The sequence below is a fragment of the Hypanus sabinus genome, chromosome 8 (genome assembly GCF_030144855.1).
Source record: "Hypanus sabinus isolate sHypSab1 chromosome 8, sHypSab1.hap1, whole genome shotgun sequence".
NCBI classification, from domain to species: Eukaryota; Metazoa; Chordata; class Chondrichthyes; order Myliobatiformes; family Dasyatidae; genus Hypanus; species Hypanus sabinus.
Window position 1 is genome coordinate 149,955,967 of NC_082713.1, and position 15,675 is coordinate 149,971,641.

The window sequence follows — 15,675 nt, forward strand, 5'->3', positions numbered from 1 at the left end:
CTCATTCAGGTATTCATCTTCGAATCTGTCACCAACTTGACGAAGAACTGTGTGAATGAGTCTGTGTCTTTGAGGACTTTCCAAGTGTTACTAAACCAGAAGCCCTGGATGAACCAGGAGATTTGCAACGTACCGAGGGCTAGATCTATCATGATGATCCAGAACCAGACAAGATACCTTGGTATGAGCTGTGGAAGACCAAGGTAATTCCACGTGAAATTAGAGACACAAGAGGAGGCATGACAGCTATATTATGGTTTACATGCTATTACTCTCTAAAGTTGAAACCTAACGGTATGAATGGCAGTGATGTTTCACTCCCCATTGAGTACGACACCTTTTATGCACACTCTGAACGGGAGACTAACACTACAGCTGTGTGAAACCCTACTATCACCGTGTGTGCCAGCAACTAATGAACCCTGATGTGGAGGGATGACAGACTTTCATGTAGAGACAGAAACCAGAGTTTATTCATAGGAATTCCAATGGAACATTAGCGACACCACGAGATGAATCATTCTTGAAACAGAAGGACTCCACGATAAGCGCTAATAGGGAGTCCACTTTAAGTACTCACAGTATGTGGAAAACCAGTGCCAGTCAAAATAAACTTGACAAGATTAAATAGAAAGCACAATGCGTATGACTCTAGATAAGACAGGAATCAACAAATGCAAGTGCACAGGCCCACAGGGCTCCTGACGCCCCACAGCACCCAATGATCCTGTGATCTCTGTCGCAGAGGTCGATGTTAGAACATCCTTCAAGAGAGTGAACCTTTGCAAGGCTTCGGGCCCTGAATGCATACCTCGCAGTTACTGATCAATTGGCTGGAATGTTCAAGGATATCTTCAGCCTCTCACTGCTGAGGTCCGTGGTTCACACCTACTCCAAAAGGGCAACAATCACACAACTGCCTTGAAGAGCAGGGTGAACTGCTTCAATGACTATCATCTAGCAGCACTTGCATTAATGAAGTGCTTTGAGTGTTTTGTTATGACCAGAATTAACTCTTGCCTTAACAAGGACCTGAATGCACTGCAATTTGCCTACCACCGCAAAGGTCTACAGCAGATGCAACCTCTACCCTGTATTGTAGCATGTAGAATACAGCAAAATATACCTTATGTAGGGTTGCTGTTAATCGATTGTGCCTTGGCATTCAATAACCTCACCCCATCAGTTTTAGTCGCCAAGCTTCTAAACATGATACTCTGTCTCTGCAAGCAGATCCTCAGCTTCCTCATCAGGAGACCAAGTCAGGACAGATCAGTGATAACATCTCCTCCCGGGCAACACACACAAAATGCTGGAAGATCTCAGCAGGTCAGGCTGCATCTACGGAAATGAATAAACAATTGATGATTCAGGTAGAGACCCTTCATTTGTCCTGATGAATGGTCTCGGCACAAAATGTCGACTGTTGCTTCATTTCCGTAGATGCTGCCTGACCTGCTGAGTTCCGGCAGTATTTTGTATGTGTTGCCTTGGATTTCCAGTGTCTGCAGATTTTTTTCGTGTTTGTGTCATCTCCTCCTTGCTGACTATCAATACAAATACACTTCCCTCTCTGAACTCGTGACTGCGCAGCTAAGCACAGCTCAAACATCTTCTAGAAATTCGAAGATGACACCTCTGTCATTGGTAAAATCTCAGATGGTGAAGACAAAGTGTTCAGGGATGGGACAGAGTGGCTGATTGAGTGGTGTCACAACACCAGCCTCACACTCACTGTCAACAAAACAACAAAATTGATTGTGGACTTCAGGAAGGAGAATTCAGGAGAACACACACAAATCCTTATTGAGGGGTCACTGGTGAGAAGGGTGAGCTGCCTCACGTTCCTGGGAGTCAGCATCTCTTTGGATCTGTACGAGGCGCAACACATTGATGCAATCATAAAGAGACCATTCCAGCGGTTCCGCTCCATTAGGAGTTTGAGGAGCTTTGCTTGTAGATTTCTATAGATGTATGGTGGAGAACATCATAGCCTGGTATGAAGGCTTCAAAGCATAGCGTCACAAGAGGCTGCGGAGGCTGATAGACTCAGCCAGGTCTACGATAGGCACAACAGTCCCTACCATCGAGGACATGTTTAAGAGGCGGTACCTCAAGAAGACACTGTCGATCGTTACGGACCCTTCCGTCTGGGACATGCCCTTTCTTCGTTACTATCATCACGAGGGAGGTTAGGAGCCTGAAGACCTACACTCAATGATTCAGAAACAGCTTCTTTGCCTCTGGATAATTAACTCTACTTCATTATTCCTTCTTTTTGCATGATTTACTTACTTTGTACTTTATAGTAATTTTTATTTGACTATATTGCTGCTGCAAAGCAACACATTTCATGCCTTATAAGACAATGATAATAAACTTGATACAAACTCTGTATCCTTATGTGTGTTGGTTATTAAATATTGCTGACTTTCCTTATCAACATTGAGGTAAACAGATACATATACCACGAGCTTGGAGAAAACTTGGCAGCCTGCCAGCCTCGTATATAAATCATGTGACCTCGTCAATGAGGTTCACTCACCTGCAGCTGCTCAGTGAATTGTCACCTGGTAGTCACACCACTTCCTGAAAGTCTCTCCAATAGGCAAAACTACAATTTGTGTTACCAAATCACTCTGACCGGATGTTACTGGAACTCTGTTGCTTCTTCAAAGCTCGTGGGTTGAGGATTGCAGTAGTTTGGCGTTGTATCAAAACTTGATACAACTCCAAACTATTGGGGCAGTACAGTAGCATAGTGTTTAGCACAATGCTTTACTGTACCCGTGAACCGGGTTCATCCCTCACCACTGCCTGTAAGGAGTTTGTACATTCTCCCCATGGAATGTAAGAATTTGCTCCAGTTTCCGCCCACAATCCATAGATGTACTGGTTGGTAGGTTAGTTGGGCATTGTAAGTTGCCCCCTGATTAGGCTGAACAGCGCAGAAAGGCCTGTTCTACATTGTATTTCCATAAATAAATATCACAATGAGTTTTGTAATCGGTAATCCCTGTGTGGGTATCCTGGAAAACTCTTCACAGTATGTTTAAAAGAGATTTTGAAGCAAGCACACTTGAGCATCTCTTCTCAGTCTAGCTTCAATTTTTTGAGTCAACTTCTGTCCATCAGTAATGTTTGATTGGTTATGGCAATTCTCTGTTTTATTTGCTAATTATTGTGATCCGTTTAATCTAACCTATAGTTTTCTAAACCTTGCCTGAGTATATTTTCAGGGTGACTTTGTTAATGCTACCTGGCTGAGCTTGACATGTTTCCTTTTCCATTATAGAGCAATCAATGTGCTAGCATTTTAACACATTTTTTCATTGGTTGTATTTGATTTCTCTCTTTGCATAGGTGTAAATGGTCTATTAGCCCAACTCTCCATTGTTGTCACTGGCTTTAGTACTGTGCAAAACTTCCATTCTGTGGATTCATGTTGTGAAACTTCCCTATATGAAAAATGTTCGACGACTTGAGTTGCAATGCCTAATTCTCTTGGCTTTAGACTTGCATATTGAAGACATATACTCTTTCTGGCAGATAGAACTTGTTGCCATTTCGAATTGACACCAGTGGCTTCCGTTACATCTACAGCAGTGATGCATGCCAACCTCATCCATATGCTTTGCATTCTGTTTTGGAACAGAAGCTTTCGCGTTTGCCCTGTGATTATAAACTGCAGTTGCACCTTGTGTTGGATGAAACATTAATTGATGCCATCTTCATTGATTTAACAATTTTACATGATCAAAGTAAAATTTTATGCGTTTGATTAATTTAATTTACTCTTTGATTAAACTACATACAAACTTGTCACGCAGCATACAATAGCACCAGAGTTGCAGTGTTAGGGAACGTCCTTCAATGAGACAGTCTGCTCATTAACTTCTGATTCCTGGTTCTTAGATTTACATCTTCACACTTTCTACAGGACTGAAACTTTTGTATTACCCAGCCCCTAAACAAAATATCTCTTGCTTTTTTGTGTCATTAGAACAATTTGCAGTTGCTGATCTTGCTGAATTTTAGTTACCAGATCTTAAGGAATATTTGGCAATTTTGCATAGTAGATGCTGGATTTTTATTTTATTCAAAAGAAACTTAACAAAACCATCCATTGTACTACGTATATTCCCAAAGAAGGCATTATAGATATAAGCATTCTTTCTGAAAAGCTCTACTTGACATTTCCTGAAAGACCATTTAAATTTTGACTAGATTGGCATCACTATTTTACAGATTTGAATAAGCTTCTATATTATAAAATAATACAAAGCATAGTCCCTAATGTTCTTTTTGATTATATTTACTTGGTTATTTGAATTTCTTTGCTGGATCTTATTATTTTTTAAATTGATTTTTCATTTATAGCAGTACCTCAATTATATTAGAGACAATATTTCCTTAGATGAATGGTGCTATAACCCAGCAGCATTTTACATATTCAGGCAAAGACAGAAAGAATCAATTATGACAAATGTCTTTGAAAGTACTTTAAAACTAAGGAAATAGAGAGAAGATAAGCATGGTTGAAGTTTGGTTGTTCAGACCAAACATCAGAATGAGGAAGAAAAGTGACCTAAGTTACTTTGACAGTGGAATAATCATTGTTATCAGTTGGGGTGGTTCGAGTATCTCAGAAGTTGCTGATCTCCTGGGATTTTCATGTTCAACAGTCTCTAGTGCAGGGGTTCCCAAACTTCTTTATGCCATTAAGCAAGGGTCTGTGGATCTCAGGTTGGGAACCCCTGCTCAGAGAATGTTGCAAAAAAACTCATTCAGGGAGGGGCAGTTCTGTGGGTGGAACTGCCTTATTAATAAGAGAGGTGAGAAGAAAATGGCCAGACTCATTCAAGCTGACAGAAAGGCAACTGTAACTCAAATAACCACATGATACAATAGTGGTGTGCAGAGGTGCATCTCTGAATGCACAACACATTGAACCTTGAGGTAAATGGCCTGGAGCAGCAGAAGATCACAAACATACAGGAATACACTCAGTGACCAATTTATTAGGTACCTCTTGTACCTCATAAAGTGGCCCATGAATGTATGTGTTGGAGTTCATACAATTCATTTTGATAGCCCTTGCTAGTTTACTCTCGCATCCTCTTCGTTCTGCCTTTGTCAATTCCTGTTTAGTTCAGCTTTTGCTGGTCTCTACGTTTCATTTTCATTTCATTTTTAGAATCTTTTTATTGGTACATAATCTTCTACAGCTATAAAATGATACAAAACTTCAACAAATTAATATATATACAATTAATAAAGCTGAAGAAAATAAAAGCTGATCATAATATATAAAAATAAAAAAAATTATATAAGGAAAAAAAGAACCCCATCTAAGAAAAAAACCCCACTAACTACAAAAAAAAGGAGGGAAAAGCCCATTAGGAGTCAACGCCCGGAGCAATATGTCTTACCATCATCTATATATATATATAAAGAAAAAGAATCTTCAACCGCCAATTCATATTTATATAGAATAAGATTGGAAGGAAACCATATAAAATAATTCAAATTAAATGGTAATATTTGGCAAAAGAACCCCATCTTCTCTCAAAATCGAATCAGGCATCAAAAGTTCTACTTCTAATTTTTTCCAAACTTACTTGAGAAACATTACTTGAGAAAACCATTCAATTAATGTAGGGACAGAGGTATCTTTCCATTTTAATAAGATAGCCCTTCTTGCCAATAATGTAACAAATGCAATTACATGTTAATCTGAAGATGAAATACCCTGAATATGATGCGGAACTATTCCAAATAGAACAGTCAATCTATTGGGTTATAAATTAATTTTCAGAGCTTTAGAAATTGTAGAAAATAAAGATTTCCAAAATGGTTTTAATGAAGAACATGACCAGAACATATGTGACAAAGTAGCTACTTCAGTTTTACACCTATCGCAGTAGTTGCCTAACTAGGAAATATTTTAGATAGTCTCTCCTTTGTTAAATAATAATGGTGAACAATTTTAAACTGAATTAAACAGTGATTGGCACATACATAAGAAGAACTTACATTTTTCAAAACTAGCAACCAATCTTCATTTACAAAGGTCATATTAAGTTCTCTCTCCCAATCTTGTTTAATCTTTAGTGAGAGGTTCTCTTTTTGTAACAAAAATAAATTATAAATTCTGCTAATGGAACCTCTAACTAAAGGATTCAACTTCAAAATGGTATCCAACAAATCAGATTCTTGCAAATATGGAAACTTAGATAAATATTGTTGTAAAAAATGTTGCAGAAAATGTGTATGAGCTAGAGAATATTGGTTAATTAACTCTTCAAAAGACATCAATCGAACATCACAAAATAAATCTGTAAAAGAACGGATCCCTTTATTTCTCCATAGGAGAGAAATGGGATCAGTTATTGAAGGTTTAAATAAAAAGTCTTGAAATAGACAACTTAAATTGTTTAAAATTTAAAAAGTTGCGAGACTGAAACCAAGTGCTAAGGACTATTTAATAACAGGGTAAAGATTTAAATTTGGAATTTTAGAGAGTTGTAAAGGTAATGGATTTCCTAATATTGAAGTTAAATGAAATTGTTTAACAGCATTTCTTCCAATCCTCGGGCTGTCACGTCTCTTCATAACTTTATAAGCCTTTTCTTTCAACATAATAACCTTTTAGTTAACCACACGGAATCCTCTTTTCAGTATATTTTTAATTCCTTAAGAAGATACGTCTTTGTTGAGAATAATGAAGTATTTCTATACCTCCTGTAATGTTATAATAATATGAATTTATATCATTTGTATTTGGAACAATGCCTGTATTTTTCAGGAATTCTCCTGGTTGTCAAAGTTGCTTGGGTGACTAGGCGTTTCATCAAAAGTAATGACAATGAAAAACAATTCTAACTAAACCCCTTTTTTCTAGATGGGAAATGCCATCAAAGTCTATTTTGTAACACGGATACCCACATACTATCATAGTATTTTGTAATGCATTCGATGAAACCATTACCCACTTCAAATTATTCATGAACAGCAAATAAAACAATGAAATTCCCCATTGGATATTTTCTTAGCGTGGTGAGGATGCCTCTGGCATTGGTTCCTGAATAACTGCTTTCCAGCAAATTCAATTTCCATTAAAACTAGTCTGCAGTTAACACATTCTTAGAATGAATGATGCTACTATTTAATTTACACTTAAAAGAATGGGGTGAATAGATTGATTAACATTTAAAAGTTCCAGGCCATACTTTTTGTTAATTTTATTTTTTACCAGTTTTTTTGGGGAATAATCAAACAATGTTAATGTCTGAAGAAGTGTGATTGACCTGAAACATTGACTACGTTGCACTTCACCTACCTGCATGACTTCCTCATCCTCTCTAGCAGTTCGTTTTACTCAAGATTTCTAGTAATGATGTGTTCAAAGCAAATCATTAAGAAGTTTTAAATAAAGAAGCTCTTTAAGATATATTATCGCTGTTTCAACTGGAGAAGCCTACTATTAAATATTCTGTAATTTGGAAATAATGTGCAGAGACAATTTGACAATTCATTCCTTTTAATGCATCACTGGTCTTAAAATTGCAGCAATGTACAAGCAGTAGCAACAACAAAACAGAAGATTCTGTAGTAGAATGAAGTATGTTTCTCATTTCATCAAAGCATTTTGCATAACTGAAAATTAACAAACCTATTCTCACTAATGAATGCAGTGGGAGCTAATGGTGAAGCTGTCTATAGTGAAAAATTCAAATATTCCGATTCATTTACTTTGTAACAGATGGAATAAGAATCCCATTACAATATAATGAACATCTTTTTATAGAGAGGATTTAAACACTGTTTATATAATATGGAGATCTGGGCACATTTTGTAGATCACTAGAAACTAGCGCCTGAAGTCATGGTATTTAATTTCTGTTTGCTCATCAGCTAAGTTTTTTAATCACACTTAGGTTAATAAAAAGTGACTGCCTTTCTGTTTGGTTATAGGAAATCAGCTCATGACATGAGCAGTTTGCAGTTTTATGCTGTAACCCGTGATCCACACATTTGGAAAATATGGCATCTGCATGCATTCCAGGGGCTGCACAGGCTTGGGAAAAGGGTTGGGAGAATTCATGCCCCATTAACACCAGTATGTCTACAGGGGCTAGCTGCCGGATGGCTGCAGCCATGTCAGAGTCAGGGGGTAATCCTCTTCCAATGTGCAAAGTGGACTCTCATGATGCGCGAGATAGAAATCTCAATACCAATACAAAGGAAGAAAGTCACAGAGTAAAACAAGCCTTACATCTAACGTGTTTGTCCAGCTATCAAGTACACATCAATACTAATCCCGTTTTCAGGCACTGGGCCAATAGTATTTCATGCCATGGCGTTTCAGGTAATTGGTTTTTAAACAATGTTAGAGTACCTGCCTCCACTCTCCTCTCAGGCAGTGAGTTCCAAATTTGAACTACCCTCTGTGTAAAGTTATTTCTCCTCCAAATCCCTCAAAATCTCACACCTCTGTGCTTGCTTGTCATAGACACCTCTGCTAAGGCGAATTGCCTCTCACTATTGACGCAAACTATGTCCCTCACAATATTGTATACCTCAATCATGTCACTGCTCAGCTCCCTCTGTTCCAGGGAGTCAAATAGATGATCCATTCTCTCCTCATAGCTGAATACTCTATCCTACCCTGGTGAATCTCCTCTGTTCTCTTCTTCCTATAGTCTGGTGACCAGAAATGCATACAAAGACGAGCAACGGTCTAAGTAAAATTTTATTCAGTTAGGTATATCATAACCTTCATGTTCTTATATTTAATATTCTGGCTTAATGAATATGAATATCCTGGATGCCTTCTTAACCATTTTAGCATCCTTTGCCTCTGGCTTCAGGAATCCTTTAAATTGTACATTTAGATCCCGTTGTCCCTCAGTACTTACTATTGAATTGAATTGACTATATTCTTTACACCTTCACATAAATGAGGAGAAAAAATCTTTTATGTTGCATCTCCATCTGAATGTGCAATGTGCAATTTATAGTAATTTGTAATAAATAGTATATATAACAGGACTGCCAATATAGCATAGAAATACAATTGTATCAGTGCGAATTAACCAGCCTGGTGGTAGAACCTGTCCCAGAGCCTTTTGGTCCTGGCATTAATGCCGCTGTATTGTTTCCCAGATGGTATCAGCTAGAACAATTTGTGGTTGGGATGACTCAGGCCCCCAATGATCCTTTGGGTCCTGTTTATGTACCCGTCTCTGTAAGTGTCCTGAATAGTGGGAAATTTGCATCTACAGGTGTGCTGGGCTGTCCCCACCGCTCTCCGCAGGGAGGTACAGTTCCTAGAGGCTCACCATTCAATATCCTCGTTTTAATAGTGAGTCCCAATGCAGCAATTTACGTCTTTCTGATTTAAATTCCACCTGCAATTTCGCCACTTGTATTGCAAACAGATCAGTGTCATTCTGTAGGTAAAGTGTATGTGCCTTATTACCTGCAGCAGCTCCATTGCTGGGTTGAGGAGAGGAGATGCAGGGTTTCAGATCACCAAATCTGTTTCTGTGAAGGTGGGGCAACTACATGTTGGACAGGTTGTATCTAAAGGGGTCCAATGTCGTTTGGGAGTGGGGTGAGGTAGGGTGATAGAAGAACTATTTTGACAGAGGAGCAAGACACAAAATAGGAATACATTTGGGGCTCAGGAACAGACAAACAGACAGACAGACATACTTTATTGATCCTGAGGGAAATTGGGTTTCGTTACAGCTGCACCAACCAAGAATAGTGAAAAAAATATAGCAATATAAAACCATAAATAATTAAATAAAAATAAGTTAATCATACCAAGTGGAAATAAGCCCAGGACCAGCCTATTGGCTCAGGGTGTCTGACACTCCGAGGGTGGAGTTGTAAAGTTTGATGGCCACAGGTAGGAATGAATTCCTATGACGCTCAGTGTTACATCTTGGTGGAATGAGTCTCTGGCTGAATGTACTCCTGTGCCTAACCAGTACATTATGGAGTGGATGGGAGACATTGTCAAAGATGGCATGCAACTTGGACAGCATCCTCTTTTCAGACACCACTGTCAGAGAGTCCAGTTCCACCCCCACAACATCACTGGCCTTACGAGTGAGTTTGTTGATTCTGTTGGTGTCTGCTACCCTCAGCCTGCTGGCCCAGCACACAACAGCAAACATGATAGTGTAGTGATATACTACATACAGAGCTAGAGACGACACGCAGTCGGTAAGTTGTTTCGAGACTAGTTTATTCAAACTTCGCGGCGCTGGCATTTAATCCCTAGCGCCCGCCCTCTCTGGGTGGAAATGATGTCAGAGGTGCATTACCAAAGTCTCCCCCCTTGCGCTGGCTATTTGTGAGCCGGTTCGCCTGCGCAGAAAGTGGGTCGCCACAATAGCACTGGCCACCACAGCCTCCTAGAACATCCTCAAATATAGAAGTGAAAGCAAGGTCCCCAGGCACATGGAATAAATGTAAGACTGGACTGCACCTATTTTAAGGATCCATTACTGCAGTATTAAGGGTGGCTATCACTGACACATCTACAGATGAGGTCAGATGGGCAGAGCTCAGAGGCCAAATGGATGTGATCACTTTGCCGGGCAGCAGTAGAGAAGTCCAAACAGTTAGTGGGAAATAGAGCAGCAGATCGGTAGGCAAATCACAGAGACTGGATGATCAGCAGAGAGTAGGAATAAAGGGATCTATTCTGGCTGGATGTCGGTCACCAGTGGTATTCCTCAGGGGTCAGTATTTGAATTGCTGCTTTTTACAATGTATGTCAATGATTTGGACAGTGGGATCAATTAATTTGCGGCTAAATTTGCTGATGATACAAAGATAGGCGGAGGAGTGGGTAGTGTTGAGGAAACAGAGAGCCTCCAGGGAGACTTAGTTTAGGGGAATGGACAAGGAAGTGACAAATGAAATACAATGTTGGAGAGTGTATGGTCATGCACTTTGGTGGAAGAAATAAATGGGCAGTCTATTATTTAGATGGGGGTGAATTCAAAATGCAGAGATGCAAAGGGACTTGGGAGTCTTTGTGCAGGATACCCTAAAGGTTAACCTCCAGGTTGAGTCAGTGTTGAAGAAGGCGAATGGAATGCAAATACTAGTAATAGGTATATTTGTAGCCTACAACATGGCAGAACAATATTCTGCGTGAATGAATTCTGGATAATTTTTGTTACATGTCTAGAGGGGTATAGTAGTACATAATTGTGAGATTTGCTTGGACACTATTAACTAAATTGTATTAACACGTTAAATTGGTAAATAATTTAAAATTAATTCTTTCTGAATCTTTTGTCTTTCAGTTGTAGTACTTGCAGTTTGCTATCATAAACGACCATCCAAGAAATATTGAGTCAAAATTTCAGTAAGATTATATAGCAGAACAACTGAAATGTAATTCCAGTAGATTTTAAAACCTAGCTTGTGATGAAAGTTTACTAATAATATATCCCCTCCATCCTGTGATTAGGAAAGAAAAATTACATGCACAATTTGACATTGCTGCTTATCAACTGAGGATGTACACATGAGTGAATTTTCTATCTTTATTTTTAAAAAAAGACATAATAAAAATTAGCATCTTGGAATGTCATAAGATTCAGAATCACTGACATATGTCATAAAATTTATTGTTTTGTGACAGTAATATAATGCTAAACATAAGATTTGCTGTAAGTTGCTTTAAAAATAATTGAGTAGAGGATTAGCGAAGTGCTGTTCATGAGTTCTTGGGCAGTTCAGGAATCTGATGGTGGAAGGGAAGAAGTAGTTTCGAAAATATTGAATGTTGATCTTCAGGCTCTCGTATCTCCACCCCAATGATCGTAAATAAGAAGAAAGCAATGAATGCAGCTTTCTTCAGGCACTGACGTTTGAAGATGTCCTTATTAGTGGATACAGTCTTGCCTGTGGTGCACCTGGCTGAGTCTACAACTCTCTGAATCCTCTTTCTATCCTGAATATTATAACATCACACCAGGCAGTGATGTTACCAATCTCCTCTGTACATCTGCAGAATTTTTTTAGAGTTTTTGGTGAAAACCAATGTTCTCTCTAATTTTTAGCAGTCAGTGTGGGCAAAAATCTTCTGTTGTGCAGATTTTTTTCCTGTGACCAAAGTATGTGCGGACTGAATGCAAACATGGCACAGTTTATCGGGCAGCAGCCGTTGAAACAAGCAGTCAACGTTTTGGGCCAAAACCCTTCGTCAGGATGAAGGGTCTCGGCCCGAAATGTTGACTGCTCGTTTCAACAGATGCTGCCCGACCTGCTGAGTTCATCCAGCTTGTTTGTACATGTTGTTTTGACCACAACATCTGCAGTGTACTTTGTGTTGGCACAGTGTATGTAGGTTTACAAAATATTTGACATAAAACTGCACAGAATAACAACAAATTAATATACATGTTTAAGTCACCCCGTTATTTTTTCTCTCTCCTGTCTTTGGTACTTACCCATTCTTTTAAAACTCTATCTAGACTAATTGAACTTCCATCCAATTATCAGCTTTTGATTCTCATTAACATATCCAAATGACATTCACCTAAATGGTTTCTCAGCTTGTTTTTGAGTGGATTCATTAGGCTAAAACCTCGCTCACAGTCCACACCAGATGCAAGAAAGGTTCCCCCAATGTCCATCAACTGTGCAAGGTCGCAAAACGCTATGAACACTGTCCGCCAAAGGTGGCTGCCGTTGTGATGCAGCTGTACAAACCAGAACAGGAAAGGTGAGGTGACGTAAATTAGTGACGTGCATTGTAGTATTTGAAAAAAACGACTAACTAGTTAACAGAAACATATAGCTAAAAGATTATTTTCAATAAGTATAATTATTAATTACTATATTATTTTAGTTAACTAACCTTTTGTGCGCACATTAATTTCCTTTGTGCGCTGGTTGAAAAACGTGTGTATGCGCGCACACGCACAGGTTAGAGGGAACATAGGTGACAACCCAAATTTCTTCAAACATGTACTGAAGTAGAGACTCTGGTTTACCTTCCTCATGCTTGCATTAATGTAAATTCTCTGAGCTGTTAACACTTAGAAGGCTGCTTATCTTTTCTAAAAAAAAGAATCCAAATCAGTATAGCACCTTTAATATTTGTTTTGGACAGGCCATTTCCCCCAACCTTGATATCACAAACAATTCCATATGCATGTCTGATAACGTAGTGTACTCAGATTAAAATAAAACTTTTGACACTGAACACAATGCACTTGCTTTAACAGTGTCTCTTCGATCTAGAGAGGTGGTAGAATAGTGGCCATATGGTCACTTAAGCATTTATCACAAAATTAGCTTATTAACAACAAAACAAGTATGCAGCTAACAACTAACCTGAAAACCTTGGCTGCAAAAATAGTGTTCACCTTTCTTGCAGATACCTTTTCAAATACTGCAGGTCTTACTTATTTTCTTCCTACAGCACCAACACAATGGCGTACCCATTAAGAATTGCCCCTCTTCATTCTTTGCATTTTCTGGGCGGTCTTCAAAGGCTCCCCTCCCCAGACAGACTTCATGTACTTGTTCTTAGCAGCTTCCACTTTAGCCTGTATGTTAACAGACTGTCTCGAGTGGTAACCATCCGTTCTTCCCCACCCTCTCAACACTGGAGTTCCTGAAGAGTCCAGCCTGCTCCTTTTGCTCCTCTTCAGTAGTATACTTCTCATTCGTGACATCATCTACAGAGTCATGTGGTCAGCTCTCTCATTTATGCCTATAGCACATGCCTCTCTCACCCCACCATCTCTCCCAACTTCTTGGTGCCTTAACTTTCTCCAGCTAGATGTAGTGAAGAATGAAGCCATCAATTTCAAACCTTGTCACATCTTCATTCCTTGACCCTCTCCAGCCAAAACTTCAGTTGGAACCAAAATTTTTTAAATCCTTGTTGTACTGGCACCCCACCCACCACACCCACCCCTTTTCCCTTTCTTGAAAACTGCTGATATCCATTTGTATAACATTGGGTACCTCCCTTGCATCAGTGCCTATCTATCACTGCAATGAAACCGAGACAGCTTTAGATCAAGTAGCTCGAATCCTCGTGAATTCATTCTAATTGCTGACCCCCACCACTTTATCAGCACAAGCTCTCATTCCCTATTACACATCAGCCCCATCTTGTCAATCATCTCTATCCTCATCAACCCTCATACCTGTAATCAAATTAAAATCTTTGTCACTTATGACCATCCCATTCTATAAGGGTAAGAATCTCTGACCTTATGTTTCTGTGCACCTTCCAACAGCACACTGCACACCACCCCCCCTTGATGAAAAAGGCACTACCTACAGTGAATTAAAGTTGCTGTCACCCTGATGAAGTTATTGTCTTTCTGAAACTGCATTAAATTCTGAAGATAATATAAAGAAAAAGCAAAATAGGAATACTAACGGTTATACAAATGAGGCACTTGGGATCACATAAATGACATGAATCTGTTTTCCAGCAATTTCATTTATTGATAAAATAATATTTTTTTCACAAATTTTTTCAGCCAAATATGACTTTTCGCCACGTTATTAAGTGAGCACAGGTTTCTGTGTCTTTCCTCTATCTCTATGCCAATGTAACAGACAATGAATCAAAGGAATAACACCAGTGTATGCAGCTGACAAAGGAATATCCTTCATAGAAAAATAATTCATATACTACGTTGCAAGCAGTAATTTCTAGGCAATAATTTTTAACTTTCAGTTTTAGCTTTTCATTGAACGAAATATGTTAAGCTTTCAAACAAAATATTTCATAGCAAAACACATAAAATGCTGGAGGAATTCAGCAGGTCAGGCAGCATCTCTGGAGATAATAAGCAGCCGATGCTCGGAACTGAGGCCCTTCATCAGCAAGAGGTATATGAAAAACATATTTCATGCATTTCTTCCATGTATTAATTGGTGGTTAAATTCTATGAATAAACAACAATCAGTCCCTATACATCAATTAATAATTCCAGTCATTCAGAATGAATATTGTAGCTGAATTCAAACAAAGTTTTGCTTCGCATCTGTGAGTTTACCTCAGCTGGTAATTGTTCTAATCTAGAGAAAATCAAGCATGATTTCTCTGTTTTTAAATAATTGATTTTGGGGTGCACCTTATTGTAAAAATCATTGTAAAATGACAGCATTGATTTGCAAAATACATAGAAATGTAGAAAATCTACAGCACAATATTTTGGTCCTCTGGCCCACAATGTTGTGCCAAACATGTACTTATTTTAGAAATTACATAAGGTTACCCATAGCCCTCTATTTTTCTAAACTCCATGTACCTATCCAGGAGTCTCTTAAAAGACCCTATTGTACCTGCCTCCACTATTGTCACCGGCAGCCCATTCCACGCACTCACCACTCTGTGTAAAAAAACTTACCCCTGACATCTTCTCTGTATCTACTTCCAAGCACCTTAAAACAGAGTCCTCTCATATTAGCCATTTCAACACTGGGAAAAAGCCTCTGACTATCCACATGATCAACGCCTCCTATCATCTTATACACCTCTATCAGGTCACCTCTCATCCTCCATCACTCTAAGGAGAAAAGGCCAAGTTCATTCAACCTATTTTCACAAGGCATGCTTGCCAATCCAGTACCATCCTTTTAAATCTCCCCTACGCCCTTTCTATAGTT